We start from the raw sequence: 13,098 nt of genomic DNA on the forward strand, positions 1-13,098 counted from the left end.
CTCCGTCTAAAAAAAAAAAAAAAAAAGACTAAGTGAGAGTTATGTTAGGAACAATGAAAGATGCAGCAGAATATAAATAAATCAAACAGGGAAATCTGGAACTTTTTCCATGACTGCATGATGGCTGCCCTCACATTCATCCCCTGTGAAGCTTACCAGGGCAGGCTTTTCAAGGGATCATCCAAATACCCATAATGGAGAGTTTTTATTGAAAACACATTAAATTTGTTTAACTCTTTTCTTCACAATGAAAGTTAAGAAGTTCCATTTTTCAGCAAGCTGCTGTGAATCACTTGTAGTTGCAGGTCAGATTAGAAGCCCACCTAATGTTTGCTCCCTTTATTTTCGATTTCAAAATGAAAATATCAGAAAAGCAAAGGGAAAACACATTATGTTTAAGTGAAGATGTATTTAATGACAGAAATCCTAGAATAATAACAACAATAAATTAATAAAGGCTAGACAAATCTGAGGAGGAAGTGGGAGCGGAGGAAGATTGAGAGAGTAGATAAGTAACACACATTTAGCCAACTAAATATGTGGCAAGAGTAAAAAAAGACATAAAGGAAAGATAATTAACATTTAGATAAATCTTTCTGTGTATCAGGAAATGTGCCCAGAACCTTCATGTGTTACATTTTGTAATACTCTAAACAATCAGTGTGATATGGTATCATTTTTATGTTCTATGTAAAAAAAAAATTGGAGGCTTCCATAGCAAGAGTAACTAATAATTGATAACTCTTAGTAAACTTCAGAGTCAATCCCATTATACTTTGTAGTTTTAAACGACAGGCTGTGCACATATTTTGTGTGGCACAGGCATATTAAAATATTTTGGAATTAAAGACCAACATTTTAAATTAAGGAGTATAAACATTTTTCAAAAATCAGATATCTGTCAAGACTGGGCTGACTTTCCCTTGCTCCTATAAGCTGAAAAATCTAGGTAGTGGTGGCCCCAGCAAAGAGGATGCCCTTCTTGTTGACCAAGTCCTCAGTTGCTGGTACAAGCATATGCACCTCTATATATCGGAATCAATTCAAATCTTTATATTACTCTCTGACCATTGATGCTCAGACCGCTCATAAAAAGAATAGAGTCTAGAAAATACATAGGACAAAGGCGAAATAATTCAGACATCACACACATACAAACACAAACACAAACACACACACACACAAACAAATACACGACTTCAAAATCAAGGGATAGCTAAACAAAATAAAAGACTCAAAACAGAAAAAAAGTAACAATGACCCTAAATTATTTGATAGGTACACAAAGTTAAGAATAATTTATTTTTAGATTTTTATTTATTTTGTGATTGTTGTTCTATCGTGTTGGAATGTGTTTCAACAGTTAAACATATGGATGTTTTACATCATGATGTCAGAAAATCACTCTGGAATAATTAACCTGTAATTGTGTGGTGGGAGAAGTGCATATATAATGCTCTGAAAGCTAAAAATCCCCGTGTACAATAGCAAGTTTATTGTTAAGCATTCTTTTTGTTAAGCATTCCCTATAATTTCATACACACAAAACACAAACAGTGATCTCTAAAATTAACTCTGAGATATTTGAGAAGATATCATTTTATTTCTTTTTTTTATTATACTTTAAGTTTTAGGGTACATGTGCACAATATGCAGGTTTGTTACATATGTATACATGTGCCATGTTGGTGTGCTGCACCCATTAACTCCTCATTTTAACATTAAGTATGTCTCCTAATGCTATGCCTCCCCCCTCCCCCTACCCCACAACAGGCCCCAGTGGGTGATGTTCCCCTTTCTGTGTCCAAGTGTTCTCATTGTTCAGTTCCCACCTATGAGTGAGAACATGCGGCGTTTGGTTTTTTGTCCTTGCGATAGTTTGCTGAGAATGATGGTTTCCAGCTTCATCCATGTCCCTACAAAGGACATGAACTCATCATTTTTTATGGCTGCATAGTATTCCATGGTGTATATGTGCCACGTTTTCTTAATCCAGTCTATCATTGATGGACATTTGGGTTGGTTCCAAGTCTTTGCTATTGTGAACAGTGCCGCACTAAACATACGTGTGCATGTGTCTTTATAGCAGCATGTTTTATAATCCTTTGGGTATATACCCAGTAATGGGATGGCTGGGTCAAATGGTATTTCTAGTTCAAGATCCCTGAGGAATCAACACACTGACTGCCACAGTGGTTGAACTAGTTTACAGTCCCACCAACAGTGTAAAAGTGTTCCTATTTCTCCACATCCTCTCCAGCACCTGTTGTTTCCTGACTTTTTAATGATGGCCATTCTAACTGGTGTGAGATGGTATCTCATTGTGGTTTTGATTTGAATTTCTCTGATGGCCAGTGATGATGGGCATTTTTTCATGGGTCTGTTGGCTGCATAAATGTCTTCTTTTGAGAAGTGTCTGTTCATATCCTTCACCCACTTTTTGATGGGGTTGTTTGGTTTTTTCTTGTAAATTTGTTTGAGTTCATTGTAGATTCTGGATACTAGCCCTTTGTCTGATGAGCAGATTGCAACAATTTTCTCCCATTCTGTAGGTTGCCTGTTCACTCTGATGGTAGTTTCTTTTGCTGTGCAGAAGTTCTTTAGTTTAATTAGATCCCATTTGTCAATTTTGGCTTTTATTGCCATTGCTTATGGTGTTTTAGACATGAAAACCTAGGCAATACCATTCAGGATATATGAATGGGCATTTTATTTCTTTATGGTACATGCAGCAACTGAGATGGAGAATTGATGAAGGTACACTGAATTCATAAAAGGAATTTATTGAAAAAAATGAAATTATAAAATTAGGAATTTTTCTTACCATGCTCTCTATTTATAAAACCATGTTTGCATCACCAATTCATATTTGTTGTTTTATTACCTCAAAGTTACATAATCTATGTAATACTCTGATTGTGTTGGTTTTTTACTTAGGTATTTCACTGTTAAAGTATTACATGAAAAGATGTGGTGTATTTATAATTATCTAATTTGATTATTAGAAATTGAAAATACATATAATTCAGATTTCCAAATATATTTTCAAATTTGTGGGTTTTGTTTGGTTTAATCTGATGGAGTGGTGGTTAAGTGTAAATTCAAAAATCAAGCTGCCTGGATTCAAATCCTGTTTCTGTCACTTACTAATTGTTTGACCTGAAGCAAATTAATTTTCTTAGCCTCTGTTTATTAATCTTATATATAAGGATAATCATAACACATCTCTCATAGAGCTCTGAGATAATTAAATTTAAAAAGTACAAACAAGATACTTAGCAAAATGTTTGGTATATACTAAATAGTAATATTAGCTAGAATTATAATTGTTACATTAATTAAACTACCCTAGCAGTTGGCAAATTTCTACATTACCTCAGAGACTAGAGACAATAGAAGAAGGGAAAACTCCAGGGTATAGATTAATTTAATTAAACCTGAAAAAAAAAGAGATTACTCAGAGTATTTCAATTATAGGTCACCTGAACCTGGGCTAGAACTGTAGCAAACAGATTCGTTGTATTTCCTCTCTATTAAATTGGTGGGTTAGCTTTTTACAATTTTTTAAGCTTTGAAATATGTCCCACTTCCACCAACAACTTAATTCAGGAATTGGTTTGCTGTCAGAAATGCCAGCATAGTGTTAGTTCTTTATTTTTGATACTTGAAATTTTAAGGAGGACAAAATTGTAAAGCCATTTTGGGAAGATTAGACATAACCTTTATAAGATATTATCACTAAATAACTATGATCCTAATTTTCAATTGATGTGCATATAAAACAACAAAATGTGAAGAGCCATCAGTATCCCATACTCCACCAGAATGTACAAAGCATTTCTAATAAGAAAATGAATGAGAAATAATTTTGAATGTCACTGTTTGCTAACAGTAAGACCCTTTTTCTCCAGCTTCTTGTACCACTTCCTGCTTCACTTGCCCTGGTTACCTTAGCTTTCCAGGCTTCTGCAACAGTATTTTCTTTGCCTGAAATGCCCCTTCCTATGTTTGCCATATGACTGGCTCCTTGTCATATGAGGGAAGAGTTAATAGAATGGATATCATTTTGACTCTTTTGACAAGACATTTTCAGACTACTCTGAAAAAGCTGCAGAATCCCAGGCATTCTTGCTTATATCCTCCTTCTTTAATTTCATTATCTCCAAGTCTACATAGTTTTAATTTGTTTATTTTAATACATCTATATTACTAGGTTATAAACTTCATTAAAACAAGGACTCTGACTTATTTACCACATATCCAGAACACATAAAACATTTGCTGAGGTATTTGATAAGAGTCCTGAAAACAGCTGTTCAATGATGGGTTAAACCATCCATCTATTTCTACTTCTCTATAAGGTGAGTAAAATAGAAACAGGGTCCTATTTAATTGTGCTGCCTAGTTTAGAATAACCCCTTGATGAATAAAAGAGCTAATTTCAAAGATGATATTCTCATGCTAAATTCAATAACGTATAGAGAAATTCTAAGAGTGGGATGTAATCAGTTATGTGCGAAAGGGATTTAGAGAAGAGAAAAAAATGGTATGGACTTCAATTGTCTGGTAAAACTCTATGAGAGAAACAAAACCTTGGCTTTTGTGCTTATCTTTTAAAAGCTGGAAAAAGATGTGCATGAACAGACACAAGTTGTTGAAAGCTATCTCGGGCAGGAATAATGAACAAAGATAAAAGGTGAGCAAGAGTTTTGTGTATAAGGGTCAAACTAAAATACTGTTCAAATAGGAATGGGACATTTTTGTTGGCTGGTGGCTAGAAAAAAATGGGCAGAGTGGAGCTCAACAGGAAGGACAGGTTGAAGAGGCCGAGAGTGATGTAATCATCACAAATCTCCCTTTCCATATGACCTATGACACTCCGTGCAAATCTATACTTTCCTCTCTGTGTTCTGCCACGTCTACAACTGTGTGACATTCCCAAGAGCACGGACTAGGCCTTTATGCATCACTGTACCCCAACACCTAACATGCTTGCTGACATCTACTAAACACCAAAAATATTTGAACATATAAAAAGAAGCCATGAGGAATCCCTGATCATTTTTGAATAATAAAATAGCTAGGTGATAACTGCGTTTTATAAATATGCAGAGATAGAAGTTCGAGGAGGAAGTGTAGGAGGCTAGTCACAGAAATTTGGGATTGAAGCATTGTGGGGTTTGGGTATCAGTGGTGGCAAATAGGAGCCAAAAGAAAAATTGTTAAAGAGTCCTGTAAATAAAGGCTGCTCATATATTATCAACTGATTAGATGTGTAGAATAGAAAAAGTAAACGGGAGTGAACAATGATTCCAGTGTTTTGCTTCTGGGAACCAAAAAAAAGTATTTGTTTAAATATTTGTTCTAAGTCTGAATGGGTACACAGTCCACAGATTTGAGATTTTAATTTTGACTCTGCTATTTCCAGGCTGTGGGATTTCAATACATGATGACTTCTCCCATTCTCTTCCATATAGGGGCAATAATAGATACTTCATATGGTTATTAGAATTAGGAGACAGGAATGTTTTGGTGTCATCTATGGAAGGGTTTCAAATTATGGATTATCTTATTATCCAGTTGGGGTTCTTTTGCCCTACACTGTATCACTCCGGATCTAGAAAAGAAAATATTTCACTTGATTTCAACCAAAATAAAGCACTGATCTTTATTTTGTACAAAACTTTATTAAAGGTTTCAAAAGACTGGAAAGGGTTTGTTATAGCATTTCAAAAAAAATTTCAGGTATTCTTTGCTTTTTCTCTAGAAGTTTAGGACTCTTCCCTCTCTCAGTGTGTGTCTCTCCCTCCTTCACTCTCTATCCCCTCTCCCTCCCTCTCCCTCTCTCCCTACCTCACTCCCTTCTCTTTCCTTTCTTTCCCTCTATCTGCTTATATTCCCAAGAAACTAAGTCAAAATCTTTTCCAATTTTATTACACATAACAGCATGTCTTTTGCCAAACACTTTCAAAACATCAACATGACAGCTAGTTTAGAAAGTCTGAAGTCTCATGTTTTGATGGTGAGTCAGCACCACAGATTCCTCCTCAGGGAGGGAGTGCCTCCCAGTTATAAGGGTTGGGGTTTGCTAAGAGCTCCTAGTTCTTAGTGTTTTTAGAGTCCCTCAGTATTGAAGCTGGAGTCCCATCCTCTCAGAGCAAGGTAGTTACAAAGGGCTCCCCATTTTCAACTAAGGCAGAATATCCAAAGTAGGCATTCTTTGCTCTGGAGCCCATCATTTCATTGGCAGAGATTTGTCAGACCCATGGCTTTATCTAGAAGTTCACCTGCCCAATCCTACTTCTTACCTTGTGGGATTAACTGATGTTAAACCCCCAAAATCTTTTTGTGATCTTAACTTCATCTTAACTTCTGCTTCTCCAAAACATCAAGTTTGACAGTTATTTCAGGGCTCTAAGAAAGCTGATTCCGAGCTGAAGTTTTGCCACAGCCTATTCATTCACCATCCAGCTGGAAACGAAGTCCCTGTCATGGAGATAAATGATGTGCAAAGACTTCCTGGGATATGGTGGCAGTTTAATCATTAAAGTTTTTACCCATGGTGATATGGAATGGAATGTGAGTGGAGGAAAATACAATGTCATAACCCAAGCATCTGAAATGTATAAGGGAGGTGTCAGTATAAAATTAAAAGAATTGGATGCTTATTGATAAATTGCCTTGATGTAGACTAATTATAAAATACGGAATGGTGCTGGGGATAACTGGCTAACTATATGTGAAAGAATGAAACTGGACCTGTACCTTTTACCATACACAAAAAATTAACTCAAGATGGATCAAAGATTTAAATGGAATACCTAAAACTATAGAATCCTAGGAGAAAACCTAAGAAAGACAATTCTGGACATCAGCCTTGGAAAATAATTTATGGCTAAGTCCTCAAAAGCAATTGCAACAAAAATAAATATTGACAAGTGGGACCTAATTAAACCAAGGTGTTTCTGCACAGCAAAAGAAACTATAAACAAAGTAAACAGACAACCTATGGAATGAGAAATAAATATTTGCAAACTATGCATCCAGCAAAGGTCTAATATCCAGAATCCATAAGGAACTTAATTCAACAGGCAAAAAACAAATAACCCCATTAAAAGTGACCAAAAGACATGAACAGACACTTCTCAAAAGAAATACAAGCAGCCAACAAACATATGGAAAAAATGCTCAACATTACTAATCATCAGAGAAATGCAAATCAAAACCATGATATGCCATCTCACACCAGTCAGAATTCCTGTTATTAAACACAGAAAACAAAAACAGATGCTGGCAAGCCTGTGGAGAAAAAGGAGTACTTATATACTGTTGGTGGGAATGTAAATTAGTTCAGCCACTGTGAAAATGAGTTTGGAGTTTTCTCAAAAAACTTAAAACAGTACTACCATTTGACCCTGTGATCCTATTAATGAATATATATCCAAAATAAAATAAATTCTTCTACCAAAAAATATGCACTTTTATGTTCATTGCAGCACTATTCACAATAGCAAAGATGTGGAATCCACCTGGGTGCCCATCAACTGTGGATTGGATAAACAAACTGTGGTACGTATACACTATGGAATACTAAATAGCCATTAAAAAAGAATGACGTCATGTCTTTCGCAGTAACATACATACAGCTAGAGGCCATTATCCTAAGCCAACTAATGAAGAAACAGAAAATCAAATATCACATGTTCTCACTTATAAGTGGGAGCTAAACAGTGGGTACTTTTGGACATAAACATGGCAACAATAGAGACCAGGGCCTACTACAGAAGGGAAAAAGGGAGTGAGGCAAGGGTTCAAAAACTATTCGGTTTAATGCTCACTTCCTGGGGGATGTATTCATTTGTATCCCAAACTTCTGCATCATATAATATACCCATATAATAGACCTGTACATGTAACCCCTACATTTAAAATTAAAGTTGAAATTACGAAACAAACAAACAAAAAACAACTGTGAGAGCCAGACAATCTCTTTGATTTATCACAAAGAAGCCAAAGAAGCCTTTTTCTCTTGCTCTGAGTGATCAGGAAAAACTAAGATCAAGCCAATAATTTGAAAAAGAGATTGCTAAAATTCAAAGGCCATTCAGTGTTCAATGACAGCAGATCTATTTTGCCATAGACCAGGCCCAAGATGGGAAACTTGGGACCCTGACCCAAGACTGGGACATCCAAGTAGATGCCCTGTAATATGGTTTGGATCTGTGTCCCCACCCAAATCTCATGTCAAATTGTAATACCCAGTATCAGAGGTTGAGCCTGGTGGGAGGTGATTGGGTCATGTGTGTGGGGGGGATTTTCCCCTTCATACTGTGTCACAATAGTGAGTTAATTCTTGTGAGATCTAGTTGTTAAAAAGTGTATAACACTTCCCCCCGCCCTCTTCCTCCTGCTTCTGTTATGTAAAATGCTAGCTTCCCCTTTGCCTTCTGTCATAATTGTAAGTTCCCTGAGGCCTCCCCAAAAGCCTAGTAGATGGCCAACATCATCCTTCCTGTACAGCCTGCAGAACCATGAGCCAATTAAACCTCTTTCCTTTATAAATTACCCAGTCTCAGGTATTTCTTTATAGCAAAGTAAGAACAGGCTAACAAACTCTGGAAGTTTTTTTTTTTTTTTTTAACTCTCTAGACTTTTCTTAATGTTCTGAGCTTGCCGAAATGGGCTACCTCACCCCACTAAAACCCACACCTTCCCTCCAAATCAGAAAACACTACAAAGGTATTTACCCACAGAAGCTGCCGTCCCTCAAAAGCTGTAGCCATTTCCTTTTCTGGCCTCTAAACCTATAAACAGGATTAAGTCACAGCATAATCCATCCAGGGGTTGATAAGCCTGAATTGCCATGACAGGTAGTAGAGGATGGGATTAAAAGGCTTAGGAAAGTAAGTATTATGTATACCTATTTCAGACCCAGAAACTATAAACTGACATGGTGGTTGGGTCCTCCTGGTTAAGTACTCTACAACACCTTGGCAAGGACACACTGTAATATTTTCTCTAGGTTTTTTCCAGGGACCTATGGCCATTTACTTGGGCTATTACCTATGGGTCATTTACTGTACACTGGGGAAAGAGAAACACAGAGATATTTCGAGGACAGTTGAACACAGAGTTTACGTTAGCATTAATGCCTGCATAACTAAAGTGGCCTTATGGCTCCCCTAATGTGGGGTCATGTGAGTTCAGATAATAGAATCCTGACTAAAATCCAACTTGAAATGGATTCCACAGGTCTGCTTGGTGGAAATTTTCTTGAAATCTGAATATATATTTGGAATTGATATATTTAGCAGTTAAAGTAACACTAGATTTTGGGTCTTTTGCCTGTGAGGGTGCCTTCATAATGGGGGAATGCCAGATTACCAGGAGGAATGGCAGAGATATATTACCATGTTTAAGGATATAAAATATGCAGCTTACTTTTCCATGCAAGTTGATAGAATAAAAAGATGCAGCAATAATTGTTCCCATTATATCTTCCTTTAATCTACTAGTCTGACTCATGCAGAAGCCTGATGAATCCTGAATCCCAATGAATAACTATACAACACTGTAGACTTAACCAAATAGTAACTGCAATTGCAGCTGCTGTGCCAAATGTGATATGTGTGGTAGAGCAGAGTAATCAAACTCGGGTAGAGTATGTGGCCATTGATTTTGTAAATATGTTTGATATTCATTTAGCAAAAAGATAAGAAACAGCTCTCATTCCCTTGGACCAAACAAGAATATCCATTTACTGTTTGCCCAAGGGCTATGTTAACTCTATTATACTCTGTCATAATATAGTAAAAAGAGATCTGGACTGTCTAGACATCCTGCAGAACATCATGTTGATTTATTACATCAATGACATTATGCTCATCAGGAAGGATAAGCAAGAAGTGGCTTTGGTTGGCTTTGGTAGGACATGTGTGTTTCAGAGGCTGGAAGATAAACCATTCAATGTTTAAAGGACCAGTCACTACTATAAAGTTTTAATGGTACAGTAGTAAGGGACATGACAGGACATCCCCTCTAATGTAAAAGATTAATTGCTATATTTTGTTTTCATCTCATACTATAAAGAAGGAAGTATAACTCCTAGTAGACCTCCTCGAGTTCCGAAGAAAACACATTGTATACCCTGAAATACTGCTCCAGCCCACATACAGGGAGAAAAGGAAGGCTTCCAGCTTTGAAAGGGGCTTCACACTTCAGCACTTCCAGGCTGCAGTGTGAGCAGCTGCACTGTGGGTCGTGTGATTTAACATAATCTTTGAAGTTGAAGTATGGATGTGGGGAAAAGATGCAGTGTGGAGTTATGGCAAACTGTGGTGGGTCCTGGGATTCTGGAGCAAGGGTATGAAATATGCAATAAAACATTTGAAGTCATTTTTCAAATAGCTCCTGTAATGCTACTGAGCACTGGTAGAAGCAGGTTTGACTCTTGACTGCCTGTAACTTCCCATGATGAGTCTGGTACTGTCAGATGCACTAAGTCAGAAAGTTCAGTGGGCTCAACAGACCCTTTGGGTGAATCACTTAAAAACAGCTATAAGATGAGGAAAAAGCCCAAGCATATTTTACATGTGGTTTTGCTTATTTTGTGGAAGCTAGCCAGAAAGGAATGGTGGCTTCACTCAAGGTTAGGCTTCAAAGACTCTCATAAGACAGGAGCACTTGGACATTTACTCTATGTGGAAGGAGAATTGATCTAAGGTTATAACATATGCAGACTACTAGGCAGTGAAAATGGCTGGAATAGTTGATGATGGACTTGGGAAGAAAATGATTAAAAGATTTACTCAAGGAAGTCTAGGGTAAAGGTATATATATGGACATATGGTATTGGGCATGAAGTAAGAATGCCCACCAGAATATACACACCAGGGAAGAGGCACCAAACTTCAAGTGAAAGTAATGCTCAACCAGTTCGTGTTAGTTGATACAGAAATGCCAGCAGCCACCACAATACTATCATTACGGGTACATTAAAGACTAGGCTATGATAACAAGGACAGAAGTCAGGCATGCACCCAGAAGTATGCATTCTACTTACCTGAGCTAAACTGCTGTTACCACCCCCTGTGAATTTCCCAAATTCCAACAACACAGACCAATGCTTACATACAATAAGTAATAATACGACATTATTAGGTAGACCAAATGGCTACCTAGTTCCAAGTTGACTATATTGTGTCTTTTTATACTACAAGTTTCATGTGGTTCATTTACAAAGGAATAGGCACCTGTTCAGAGTGGGAGCTTGCTTTTTCTTCTTTCTGGGCCTCAGCCAGCACCACTATGCAGGTGCTTACAGAATGCCTTATTGACAGCCAGGTAATTCCCAAAAAGCATCTGATCAGGGTCCATTGGCTGTAATACAGAATGCATCACCCCACTGCTGCTGATCTGATAGTGTGTAAGGAAGTCCTGCTGAAAGAAAATCTAAAGCATCATCTTGGAGGCAATATCAGGCAAGAATAAGGTACTATCATCTAGAATGCTTTCTATGCATTGAGTCAAGGATATTTATATGGGTAGAGGCCGGGTAAGCTTTTAAGCATCCTGAAATGAACAAGACAACCTCCCAAAAAAAGAATTATTCAGTTCCAAATGTCAATAGTGCCAAGGTTAAGAACAACTGCACTAAAGATACAAAAGTAATATAAGGTCATCGGCCACAAAAACTTTGTTGCATAGAGTAACATGTATTGATAAAATCAGGTCAGGGTAAAAATTTAGGATCATGTTATCCTACTTTGTTTCTTCCTTTGAGGTTGAACTGCCTTTGACACTATTCATTTTAACCTAAACTTACAATATAGTATTTAATATTCTAGGTGATAACATCAGATTTTCCTGTACTATTTTAGAATGAATAAAATCTGTCACACTAACTCACCAGTGCATGTCCAAAAGAAAAATAAAAAGATTTTTCTAAATGGAAGACTTGTTAAAATGTGATAAGTTTCCTGATGAATAAACTTGAAAACTATTATCTGACTTTCATTTTCAAAAGCCCAAACAATGAAACTCTCCTCCTGCTTTCACATTAAGTTAAATATAGGCTTATGAAGAAAAGAATGGAAAGATTATTTTTTCCTCATAAGACATATATTTTATTTTATTTTTTTATTTTTATTTTTATTTTTTTTGAGACAGAGTCTCACTCTGTGGCCCAGGCTGGAGTGCAGTGGCACAATCTCGGCTCACTGCAAGCTCTGCCTCCCGGGTTCACGCCATTCTCCTGCCTCAACCTCTCAAGTAGCTGGAACTAGAGGCACCTGCCACCATGCTCGGCTAATTTTTTTTTTATTTTTTTAGTAGAGACGAGGTTTCACCATGTTAGCCAGGATGGTCTCGATCTCATGACCTCGTGATCTACCCGTCTCGGCCTCCCAAAGTGCTGGGATTACAGACATGAGCCACCGTGCCTGGCATATATTTTATTTTAAATGTTGTATGTGTTATGACTATCATTTTGTACCTGTATTTGCTAAGATAAAGGAATTAAATAGAAAAATACAGGAACAAATAATAAAAACAAATTACAAATATTGAAATTCCACCATTTAATGTATTCTATCTTGTCTTCGTAAATATTTTTCTCTTTTCTTAATTATTTTAAAGCAATTAGTAAGTATGTAGTAGAAAATAGAACTGGAAAAATGCTGATTGGCAATTTCACACAGATTTAAAACTTATCTAACACTTCCAGTAATAATACATTGTTTTATACCAATAAACCGTGTATATTATACCAAGATGTTCTGTATATGCAATTTAGAATGTAATCTCTCCTAGTCTTAGTTCCAGTATGTAAAATACTAAATTTAATGCCACAGAGGTAGTATCTAACTGTCCAACCAGTATAGTTCTTTTGCCTGAATTTTCTAGTAACTTTAATTGAGTAGTAAATTCATTCCTACTACCAAGACTGTTATCAGTTTTTGACTAAAGTGAAAGAAGGAATGGTCACTTCAGGGAAGAGGTCTTAAATCTAGCTCACAGGGAAAGGGAATAAAATTTGCATTTTAAAAGATTTATTATAAAATAAACATGGAAGCACACACAAAAAGGAGGGTCATCAAA

Source organism: Hylobates moloch, unplaced genomic scaffold (assembly GCF_009828535.3).
Source record: "Hylobates moloch isolate HMO894 unplaced genomic scaffold, HMol_V3 SCAFFOLD_19, whole genome shotgun sequence".
In the NCBI taxonomy this organism is placed as follows: Eukaryota; Metazoa; Chordata; class Mammalia; order Primates; family Hylobatidae; genus Hylobates; species Hylobates moloch.